The 11,422-nt window shown below is 41.2% G+C and overlaps 2 pseudogenes; both read left to right on the forward strand.

Moving 5' to 3' along the window:
- Positions 1 to 1,924: 1,924 nt before the first annotated feature.
- On the forward strand, positions 1,925 to 10,068 carry LOC147429514 (uncharacterized; annotated as a pseudogene).
- Positions 10,069 to 10,080: 12 nt separating this feature from the next.
- Positions 10,081 to 10,907, forward strand: LOC147429515 (uncharacterized; annotated as a pseudogene).
- Positions 10,908 to 11,422: the final 515 nt, after the last annotated feature.

Raw genomic sequence — 11,422 nt, forward strand, 5'->3', positions numbered from 1 at the left:
TAGAAAGAATGATGGAGACTCGTTGAAGGTAAGGTTGACTTGGGAGATTGATTTTCTTTGGTGTCTTCTTTAGCTTTATCTTTTTCTGCAATGGTCAGTCGTTTCTTCCCTGCATGGATTTGAGAAGCTTCTGGGACTCTTACCATTGTTGTTATCGAAGCTTTTAGTTGTTTTGAAAGAAGATGTTCCTCCAGCTTTTTGTCAGGACCATACTCTCTTTGATGTAATGGGAGTTGATTATGTGAAAGGTATCCTTGTACTCCCCAATACTCAACTTGAGTATGACTTATTCCACTTCAAAGCTAGGAATCGGTGTTGTAGAATTGATGTACATTGTCTCTTCTAGCTTGAGGATTGGCATCTTTTCCATCATTATCCACATGCCATAAGTCATTAGATTCTTTGTTGCATAAGGATCAATCACATAAGAACATGTGATTTTTAGTCTAGCTTCCCCACATACGTTGACTTTGATCACTGTAGGAGACAATCAATCTTTTGTTGTATCCTTGTCCTTCTCTTGCTCTTGAGTTTACTCAAAACCTTTGATCTGGAACTTGGAAACAATGCTTTTGTATCCACTTTCAATTGTGCTTTTTTTAGAGTCAAATTCTTTGAAACAACTTGTGTTGATTCTTTAGGTATGTCAATGATGACGTAGGATTTGTCATTTCTCTTCTTCCTTTGTTTTTAATTTTGTATGATGGTTAATGACATGGGTTTTTGCCTCACCTATTATGCTTTCACACCTACAATTTTCACTATCTTCCTTAAATGCCTTTATCATAAAATAGGGAACTATGTCACATCACCAAACTTTGTAGGCATTATTTTTTTTACACGCACATCTAGAGTAGTTATCATTCAATCCCATCCAAAAGGTTCAAATAATTTTTCTAAAAATTGCTCTCAAGTGTAATCTTTATCCCCTAGAAATCTCTCTAGGATGGAATATTCCTTCCTCATACTTCATCCTTCAAATGCTACACAGATCCAAGTATGCACTTTCTCATGCAATTGTGTAGGTATTTCTTTCTCATTGACCGTTGTTGAGTCAAATTCCTCCACAAGAGTGCACACAACATCTCTGTAGCTGTGGTCTTTGGTGTTGATCCTCTTTGTAACGTCCTTGTGCCGTAAGTAGAGGTGGTCGTAGCCCCAATCTTGCACCATCTTAAGTTGTCTCATGAATGGGCGTCCCAAAATTACATCAAAGTTGTTAGCTTTTTCAAAGTCCACTACTACAAACGTATGCTCATACTCAATTCCATAGGAGGATACTATGATGTGTTTCATCATACCTAAAGGTCTTTCTACAAATCCATCTTCAAGCTGCATTTTCCTTCGTGTGTTTCTAAGAGCTGGTCTCCCCCACTTTTCCCAAATTTCTTTTGGTGCTACGGCCACTCTAGCCCCACTATCAAGTATAGCTATGATTTCCACATCTTTCTGTTCCATGAGGGTGGTCCCATACATGGAGTAATGATTCTTCATGTGTTGTGGCACATACCTAACAGGTAAAGTGTAGCTGACTACTACTCTACCATCATTCAAAAGTGGTGCCTGTTGCCCTAGCGTATGTTGCAGTGTAGGCTAAATGTTACGCCATGGGGTGGGATGATCCCCTTCACAAGTGTGACACATTCTCATGGGTTATTGTCCTTCATTCAGGCTCTCTCTATAGACTTGGTTTGTTCTTGTCACTACTTCTTCAACCAGTGGACCAATGCTTGGCACCGTATGGGTTTGAACATTGTTTTGTTTTTCAGCATCCAACACAAACATCACAAACTTTTGCAAACATGGCAGCAATGGATGTATGCTTTTGTGGAAGGAGGGATGAGGATGTATAGGCATGGGTTGTTGAAGCAGATATGTTGATTTTAAATCTGATATCTCTGATGATGTAGAGAGGGCTGATTTCATGTATAAGAGGTTGTACCAGGATGCTTGGCATTTTTATGAATGCCTTCATGAGCATGTGCAATATCATTGGGAAAAATATGAACCCCAAAAGGGTCCTTTAACTTAAGGGGTGATTAAGCATGGACCAATAGGAAGAGGGTGGTGGCCACAGCTATAGCCTCAAAAAGTAGGGTAGGAGGGGGTGTGGGGGCCTATTTGTTCCCCTCATTATAGATTTTTCCCCTAGAAAGAGAGAGAAAAGGGGAAGGGGGGGGGGGGGGGGGGGGGGGGGGGCTCCCCTCCATTTTCATGGGTGGCCATAAAGTAACCCTAAAATTTCAAAAAAATTCAAAGACCTCTGAGTCTCACTTTTCACTTCCGAAAAGCTCCCCTAACCAAATACATGGTCAAAAATCTATTTTATTTCACCAAAATCCGCATTTCTCAACCATTACCCTCCATTCTACCTCCTCCTCCTCCTCCTCCTCTCTCTCTCCCCCCCCAAGCTTTCCATAGCTACAGCAAATATGAAAGCTTTCCATAGCTGCAACACATATGGAAGCTTTACATAGCTTCTCACGATCTAAACACACACACACTCTCTCTCTCTACATGCTTTCCCATTTTCATCTACACCTCCATTGTACTCTCTCTCCAAGATTTCCATGGCTACAGCACTTGTGGATACCTTACCAAGCACCTCTTTTACCTTTTCTTCTACCACTCCATAGCCCATCATCTACAAGCTATCCATGGCTATGGTTGCAGCACATATGGAAGCTTTTTATAGATCCTCACAATCTAATCTATCTCTCTCCCTCTCTCTCTCTCTCTCTCTCTCTCTCTCTCTCTCTCTCTACGTGCTTTCCATTTTTATATACACCTCCACTGTCCTCTCTCCCTAAGATCTCCATGGCTGCAACACTTGTGGAGACTTTACCAAGCACCTCTTCTACCCTTTCTTCTACTGCTTCATAGCCCATTATCAGCATTGGGGTAGACTTCTCTAACCCTCTTTTAACTTTTTAGGTACACCTTCTTAGATCATCATCTCCAAGATTCCCATGGCTGGAGCACCTACAAAAACTCTATCAACCACCTCTTGTCTCCTTGCCATGGTTGTAGTATTGCACTCGAAGGTTCTCCATTGAAGTTTTAATCCTTTGTATCTCCCTCTCTCCAAAAACATTTACTTATTCCTTCATCTCTAGCTCATTCAAAACCACCATCAAACCATCTTATTGTAGCCCCTTCCTCTTAGTAGCAAGGTCAAACTCTACTACTCACAAAAAGCCAAAAGATGAGGTAGAAAGGGTTGTCTTGTACAACACCATATATTCTAATGGGAAGTGGGTGCCTCAAGTGTTCTGCAAAGGCACTTGGGTCTTCATGCAACCTACAGCCACCGGGACTCATCTTGTTCAAGATTGTGACAACTTGGATCAACATTGGAAAGTGAGGCTGCTTTGGTTCAAAGACCATAGGATCAATGGGACGTTGGTTGCTATTTAACATGTGTATTCAATGCCTAATATGCATTTGGGGCACACAAATCCAACTTTTTCCACCTAATTGTAAGTTTCTTCTCTTTGTTGTTGCAATAGACATATGCATTGAGTTGACCTATGTGTTCAAGTATGCTAGTATGTTTATTTTGGGCCATTTGATGTCTATGTAGATATATTTCCATAAAACTTGGTGAGAAACAACAATTAAGAAGTCTCTATAGAACCTTTCAAGATTTTTATTTTGAGATGGGTGTCATGATGCTTCTCAGTGTGCAACCATTGATGTTACTATAAAGCAGAATCTTCTTCTACACACACACAATAGTGCCCACCTCAGAGAATTGTTATGGTAAGATCAACGGAATTGACATGCGATCACTTCTTAGCATGGAGTGGTTGCAACTTGATCTTTGTCATCCATATTATCCATTAAGGAGAAGATGGTTTTTTACATTCTTTCTTTGTTGAAGTTTGAGAAGGCTTTTAGGTTTCTAGGTCTAGGTCAACGTTGTCTCATGCATATTTTTGTGCATTCATTTAAGGCCCTATCATTCAATGTCACACTCACTATATTTATATGCAAGAGTATGTCTTTTGAAACATTACAACCCTTGTTAGGAGAAAATTGGGGATTTATAGAGGGTATGCATCAGGGAGATAGATATTGATGCAAGCTAGGGGCTTCAGGTATTGGGATACAGTACTTAAAAGTTTGCACAACTTTGTTTATACACTTCCACCTAGAGTTGTGGATGTGTAAGATAGGGAAATGGATACCTTACAAAGCCTTGAAGGGAATATTGTGACATTTGACATTCATATTACAATACCAAATGATGTCTCTGAAACTGTGCAAGTTAATTATCTCACAAGCTAGGGGATTTGGATACGGTACTTAAAAGTTTGCACAACTTTGTATATACGCTTTCGCTACAAGTGGTGGATGTGTAAGACTAGGAAATGGATACCTCTACAAAGCCTTGAAGGTAATCTTTTGACATTTGACATTCATAATACAATGACAAATGATGTCTCTAAAACTATGCAAGTTAGTGATCGTAGTTGTTGACACAGTTGCCGTGGTCACTTCAAATATTGCAGTTGCAGAGCAGGCAAACGTAATGGAGGAGGAGTTCTTGGCAACCCAAGCCAAGCTTGTGGAAAATCAACAACCTCTTCATGTTGAATCACTTGACTCTGATGCCCCAAACATTGTTGATGAGAGGAGATCATCCCTCAACCTTTACCTCACACCACACCAACTATGGACGATGACGACAGGTAGCATGCGTTAATTGTCTTCCTTGTGTAATTGGCCATCCCAATGTATTTTACTAACACGAACTTTTGTAGGATCTTTTGGACATGGAGGTGTGGTAGCTTGCAAGGTGGGAGAGAGCAATGTTTTTGGCCCAAAAGTAGCACTTGCAAACTACATCGGCAAACTACCCATGGGCAACATCTGCATTATCCACAAGGATTCCTCCCTTGATGGACATTTTTATTTGTGGGTCTTGTAGGTTGTCAACAAGCTCTTGTGCTTATCTATTATACCTCATACTATGCAAGTAGTTTTTCTTGTAAACAAATCCCTTGCAATGGCCACTTTTGTCATAGGTTTTTGTGGCAAGGTCTTAGCCCGTGTAGCTATCAATCAAGCCTCAGGAGTGGAAGACCCACAAGACATAGCGGTTTCAGTCCTAACTTCCATTTTACCTAATGCTGAAGCAAGATGCAAGGAAGTTGCACAGTGCCTCCTATGTAATGAGCCCTTTTTGTAATTTCATATATCACTAAAATATCAGTTCCACGTGTCCTTTCCTATCTTGACTTACAATTTGGTGTAAATGCATGGATTTGAGTGAAATTTAATTTTCTAGTTCTGAATGGACAAGTTTATTGTGAGTTTTATTAGCTGCCTTGAATCTTTATATGGCATAGAGGCATGGTGTTCATTAGATTAATTTAAAAACTATGATTGTGCATGTGCTTTGTGGGTCAATCTCTATCTCTAATGTGATGATGTCGAGAGTCAGTGTAAAGGCAAGTGATTGCCACAAGATGTGTCATTAGCTTTCAAATGGTATTCTTAATGCTAATGTTTTGTTGGATTTGTCCAAGAAAGTGCCAAAAAACCCTATCCACAAGGCACCAATTTTGGACTTGTTTTGCCCAAAATTGATGTCTTGTGGACAGAGGGTTTTAACACTGTTTGGGCCAAAACAAGCATATCTGGTGCCTTCCAAATGTCAATCAAAGGCATTTTGGTTGTCTCTCAATATTCCACAGGTACAAAAGGTTGGAAAGGCACTATTAGCAAAAAAACCATCAGTGTGATTACTTTGCTAGGTCTTATTTGCCAGTTGAAATACACACATATCATCTGTTTTGGCCATGGTGGTGCAGAAGGCCCCTGTCCACAAGGCAGTGAGTTTGGGTCTGACGGGGCTCCTCACTGCCTTGTGGACAGGGGCCTTCTGCACCACCATGGCCAAAACATATGATATATGTGTATTTCAACTGGCAAATAAGACCCATCAAAGTAATCATTGATGGTTGTTTTGGTACTAGTGCCTTCCCAACCTTTTGTACCTGTGGAAGAATGAGAGGCAACCAAAATTCCTTCGCTTGACATCTGGAAGATACCAGATATGATTTTTCTGGCCCAAACACTATTAAAAACCCTTGTTCACAAGACATCAATTTTGGCCAAAATAGATATTATGTGTGCATTCAACAAATGGCACTTGAAGCCCGTTGTGAAGTTTCTGTAGCACAAAAAAAACTTAACAACAGGCCAACAAAAACTCATCAAGTGCCAACAAAAAACTCATCCAAAACTCCTCATCTCTCCCTCCGTGTTTAATGGCATGGTGTGCAAGAACCACCGGACAATGTACATTAGACTTATAAAGAATTATTGAACACAAATTAAATAAAAAGATCTTAAATGACATAAGAAGCGACACATTCCAAAATGAGTAAGCATCACTATATTTCCGAATTTGAAGCCATTACATATCCATTGCAAAAAGGTGTTGTTGTACATATTACTAGCTACAAGTTCACTCGTATTTGATGGGCTAGTGCCAAATCTTTTTGCGTTACAGATACATGCTTGGCATGGATGGCACACAAGTTGGTATCCTCAAATAAACCCACTAAGTATGCCTCTATGGCTTATTTAGTCCTTCAAGGCTGATGCGTTGCATGCATAACTCAGTGTTGTAGCTTTGCACAATCTCCTTACATGTCCGCACAAAAGGAGCCCTTCGAATGACAAGTTCCACACACTTTTAATAATGTCGAATATCAGCAAAGGCTCTGCTAAAACAGCACACTCTACGAGGTTGCCTATGTAGTGCCTCTTGCCCGTCTTGCTGTAAGACTTTGTTTTTGTGGCAGCGCTTGGAGGGTGGGGCTCCATCCTCTAGGAAAAAAAATTCATTTCTAGACTCGTATTCTTGAGGTCTTAACAAATAAAAATATGACATTCATCCTCTCTAGCCTTCATTGCTTCACAATTTGGCATGCATCAAGCTTGAAAACAAACACCAACTTAGTTCCAAACACTGCAAGAGAAGAAAGGAAAAAAGTGAAGGTCATACAATGACAATGAAAGCAAAACGTCACATGATTCTTTCCTCACCATTAGAAGGTAGTGCATAAAAGACAACCATTGCTTGTTGAAGCCTCTTCAAATGGAAAAAATATTATTTGACATAAGGTAAGGAAATCCCTTGTCAATATTATCAGCATGATTCCGTGCATTGGTAGCTTTCTTAGCACTTTGTGGAGATTGTACGAAGAAAGATGAGGGTATTGTCTCCTCAATGCGCAGATAGTGACCTAGACGTGAGAAAACATCTTCATTGGAGGCCCCTCTAGCAAGTTTCACCTTGCATGGCACTGGGAATACATTCTCATTAACTCCTCATTCCCTCAAAGCGTTCTTGAAGAGGCCATCTAGTGCAGTGTAACCCTTTGTACTAATTCCAACTTCATCACATTCCTTCTGCAAATCAACATCACTCACGAGATTAGAAAACTTATACATCACCTCCTTGGTTATCAACAAAATAGATATGTTTTCCTTTTGGTGTGTGCAGGAGTGCTATGACATCTGACTTCTTAAGGAAACTAATAAGTAAATAAATGGGATCCTCTTGGCTTTGGCTACCACATGTGTCTTGGATGAAATTCCTGCAAGAAGACAAAAAAAACAATCACCACAAAAGCGACTTCATACATGTAGGAAATGTGATAGGGTATTAAAAAATGCACCTTGTAGCTATAACTCTTCTCATCCAAGCACCACCTTTGGGAGCAAGGGTCTCTATGGATGAGAATATCCTCTTATGCTCCCTTGCACCTAAAGGTGTCTCTGTCAACTTAATGTGGTACCCTCAAGCTTTGCAATCTTACCATCCTTCTCTTCCACATGTTGCTAAAGATTTTGTGCTTCTTTCTCCACCTGAGTGATCCTCTGTTGTAGACTAGAATTGTTATGAATGATAACGCATCCACCATTGCACACTATGAGCTCAGATAGTGGACGACCACTTGCAGTAGCCAAGCAGACCTGGCTCCCCTCTACCTACATATTTCAAGAAGGTAGGGAGACTATTGAATGTTGGATACACATCAGCCAAAGGGCCATTGGGGTATAGGCAACCATCCACCCAAAGGTCCTCATATGTGTGACCTGCACTGCGGCATTGTTGTGTTGTATGTAATTCATAATGCTTGGAGGGTGCAAGCTCTTTTGACAACCAGATATGTACGTGTTTTGTTTTTTACAATCTTGTTGTGGATGGGAGGTTTGTAATGTCACCTAGCTCCATGGAAAGGGGAATAAAGCTGGCCTCAAGCAAGAGTCAAGAGTTGCAGTAGAGCCACGGAGGGGAGAGGTGAGCTATGGAGTGAAGAGCTAGGGGATGGAGAGCTACAAGAGAGCTACGGAGTGGAGAGGAGAGCTATGCAGTGGAGAGCTTTGTGATGGATAGTTGTAGGAGAGCTATGGAGTGGAGAGCTCCAAGAGAGCTATGGAGTGGAGAAGAGGTCTATGGAGTGGAGATATGTAAGAGAGCTACGAACTAGAGAGGAGATCTATAGAGTGGTGAGCTTTGGGATGTAGAGCTGCAGGAGAGCTATGGAGTGGAGAGCTATGGGATGGAGAGCTACAGGAGATATATGGAGTGGAGAAGGGGGCTATGGAGTGGAGAAGGGGGTTATGGAGTGGAGAGCTATGGGATGGAGAGCTACATGATATATATGGAGTGGAAAAGGGGGCTATGGAGTGGAGACCTGCAGGAGAGATACGGACTAGAGAGGAGAGCTATGGAGTGGAGAGCTTTGGGATGGAGAGCTGCAAGAGAGTTATGGAGTGGAGAGCTATGGGATGGAGAGCTGCAGGAGAGCTATGGAGCGGAGAAGAAGGCTATGGAGTGGAGAGCTATGGGGGGAGAGCTACAACAAAGCTATGGAGTGGACCTGCAACAAGGAGAGAGCAGGAGGAAGAGTGTGTGCTGAAAAGTAGGAGAGATAAGAGAGAGGGAGAGGAGTGAGAGAGAGGAGAGTGATTTTGGAGGGAAATAAAAAAAGGTGGGAAGTTTGATATTTAGCAAGTCTAACAGTGAGATTTTGAGAGAGAAAATTGATTTTTGAGTATACATATAGGTTTGGGAGAAGTTTTGAGTAAAAGTGAGGTTTTTTTTAATGTTTTTGAAAAAAGTGCTTTTTTGGGCTGAGGCTATGGATGCCGATGATGTGGCAAAAAAGGGGAGGAGGGTAGTTATTATCATAAGGACCACCACTCTTTTTGGTAGAGAGACAATGTACCTATCCTCCCTCCCTAGCCTCTATTTGAACCTACAAAAAGCCTATGACAGCCTTAAAAAAAGCCTATGAGAATACCCTCATTCAATGGCCTTGTCTTCTAAAACACACACACATTTTCAATCTTAATCCCTTAAAATTAGGGATCCTTACAATGCCCTTTTGGGGTTCATATTTTTTCTTATATAGTTGGAGACTCATGAAGTATGCTTTTTTGAAATATTATGCATGTTCAAAGCTGCCAGCAAGAGATCATGCATATTTTTTTGGCACTGCAAGTGAATGCATACAGTGGATAGCACGAGTTGACCATGAGATGATGTGATTTGCAATTGATAGTGACGTAGCAAAAGCTGCATATCCTTCACAAGGCTTGTCTCATGATGCTTTTATGTTTTTGCATATGCTTTCGGACAAGTGGCATTATAGTTGGTCAGCCTTGAAGGTCTCATTGCCGATATACTATTGGAGGCTGCCAAAGCCTCAAGATTCAATATAGGAATACCTTGTTACTACTTTTGAATCACTACAAGGTGAGTTTTGGCATGTCTTGTGGAGTTTGTTTGGGGAAGACACTTGGGAGTCGGATCTGTATGGCTTGCCCCTTATGGAGAGGTCGGTGGTTGACATGGTGGAAGATTCATCTATCACTGAGCCTATGCATTATGATGATGAGGTTTTTGAAGATGGATATTGTAACAATTTTGAGTCTGATACATCTAGCTTTTTGTGTGAAGATGATTTATGTGATAGTGCCTTGCTCGATGATTCATTTGTTGATAAAGGGTCTTCCTGCAATGACTTGATGGTGTTTGACTTGTCTCCATTCATGAGGGACATCAGATCACTGAAAGAAAGATGGCTGGTGGGATTTGAAAATGCGGAGAGAGAAAAGAAAACTTTGGAATCTCCTAGGGGGAGTGAAGATGGAAGCATAGGAGAGGGAGGGCAAGGACTTGTCTCTTGTGAGGAGTGTGTGCAACCAGTAGCATAGAAGAGTGAGGATGCTTCAGTTGAAAAGGTTATGCGTTTTTGTGATGATGAGAGTATGTGTGAAGAAGTGGTGCAGGTGGAGAGTTTGTGTGATGGTGTAAGTGATAATATTGGTTTTTTTTATAGCCTCTTATCAGAAGCAGGTGATGATGTATCCCTTTCCTTTTCCTTTGGTACTGGTATGTTGTAAGATGTTACTTGTGAGTTTTTTGATCGTTTTCTTGATGAGGAAATGCCTCTTGAGACGGTCGTAGATGCTCCAAAGAATGGTGATACTTGTGCACATGCTATGAATGTGTTTAAGTGATCTGTATGCCTCTTTATAGGCATGTATGCTTTTCAATGCCTCTTGAAGGCCACTGCTTCTTCTCGTGATATTGTTACAGGTGTTTCCCAGGTCTTGGAATGCGGTGTGGCTTGTGCTGGCCCAACTACAGGTTTTTGTGCAAGAGATTACAAGGAGGGAAGTTTTATGATTCATATGCATGAGGGTGACAGGCTCTATGATGTGTTCTTTGGTGTGAGGTTAATGCATGGCAAGTTTTTGGATTTTTCTTGGGAGCTAGATGGAGGCTTGGCTATATATTTGATGCATGGAAGGCCAAGTTGTTTTGTGTGGGATCCTGGTGGAAAGCTATAAACATTTACTTTTGTTGTTGCTGAGCATGAATGCTCTACCAGGGGGTTGGCAAGCTATGTCAAGCATTTTTTGAATGGGCAAGAAGTTTATCGGTAGAGAGGGAATGCTTGTCAATTTGCCCATTTGCCTTTTGTACATAGGCATGCATAGCATGTTGCACTTGGGAAGGGGTTTGTAAAGGAAGTTGTACAAAGGTTTGGTTTTGTCTTGTCTGTTTGCTGATGTTTTTGGTCAAAATAGATATCATATGTATTTTTATTTGGAGGTTCTCCTCCAAAGCTATGTGGAAGAGTTTTTTGGATGTGCGACCTCGATGCAGTTGGGTGGGTTGATGTATATACAAGAAAAGGTGGAGGATTAAAAAAAGTTTTTTAAACTACAAGGGAGCTGTGAGGATGAGGTGTCGTTTTTGGACTGCAGAAGCGAAGGAGGAGAGAGAAGACTCTTGGGCTGCTGCAGGCAAGATAGACAAGGATAGGCAGGGGGGATCGCTCATGCTCGTGGCCATCAAGAAAGTGCCAAGGCCTAAAGGGCGTAG

The sequence above is a fragment of the Adiantum capillus-veneris genome, chromosome 22 (assembly GCF_014529385.1).
Source record: "Adiantum capillus-veneris isolate H3 chromosome 22, ASM1452938v2, whole genome shotgun sequence".
NCBI lineage: Eukaryota > Viridiplantae > Streptophyta > Polypodiopsida > Polypodiales > Pteridaceae > Adiantum > Adiantum capillus-veneris.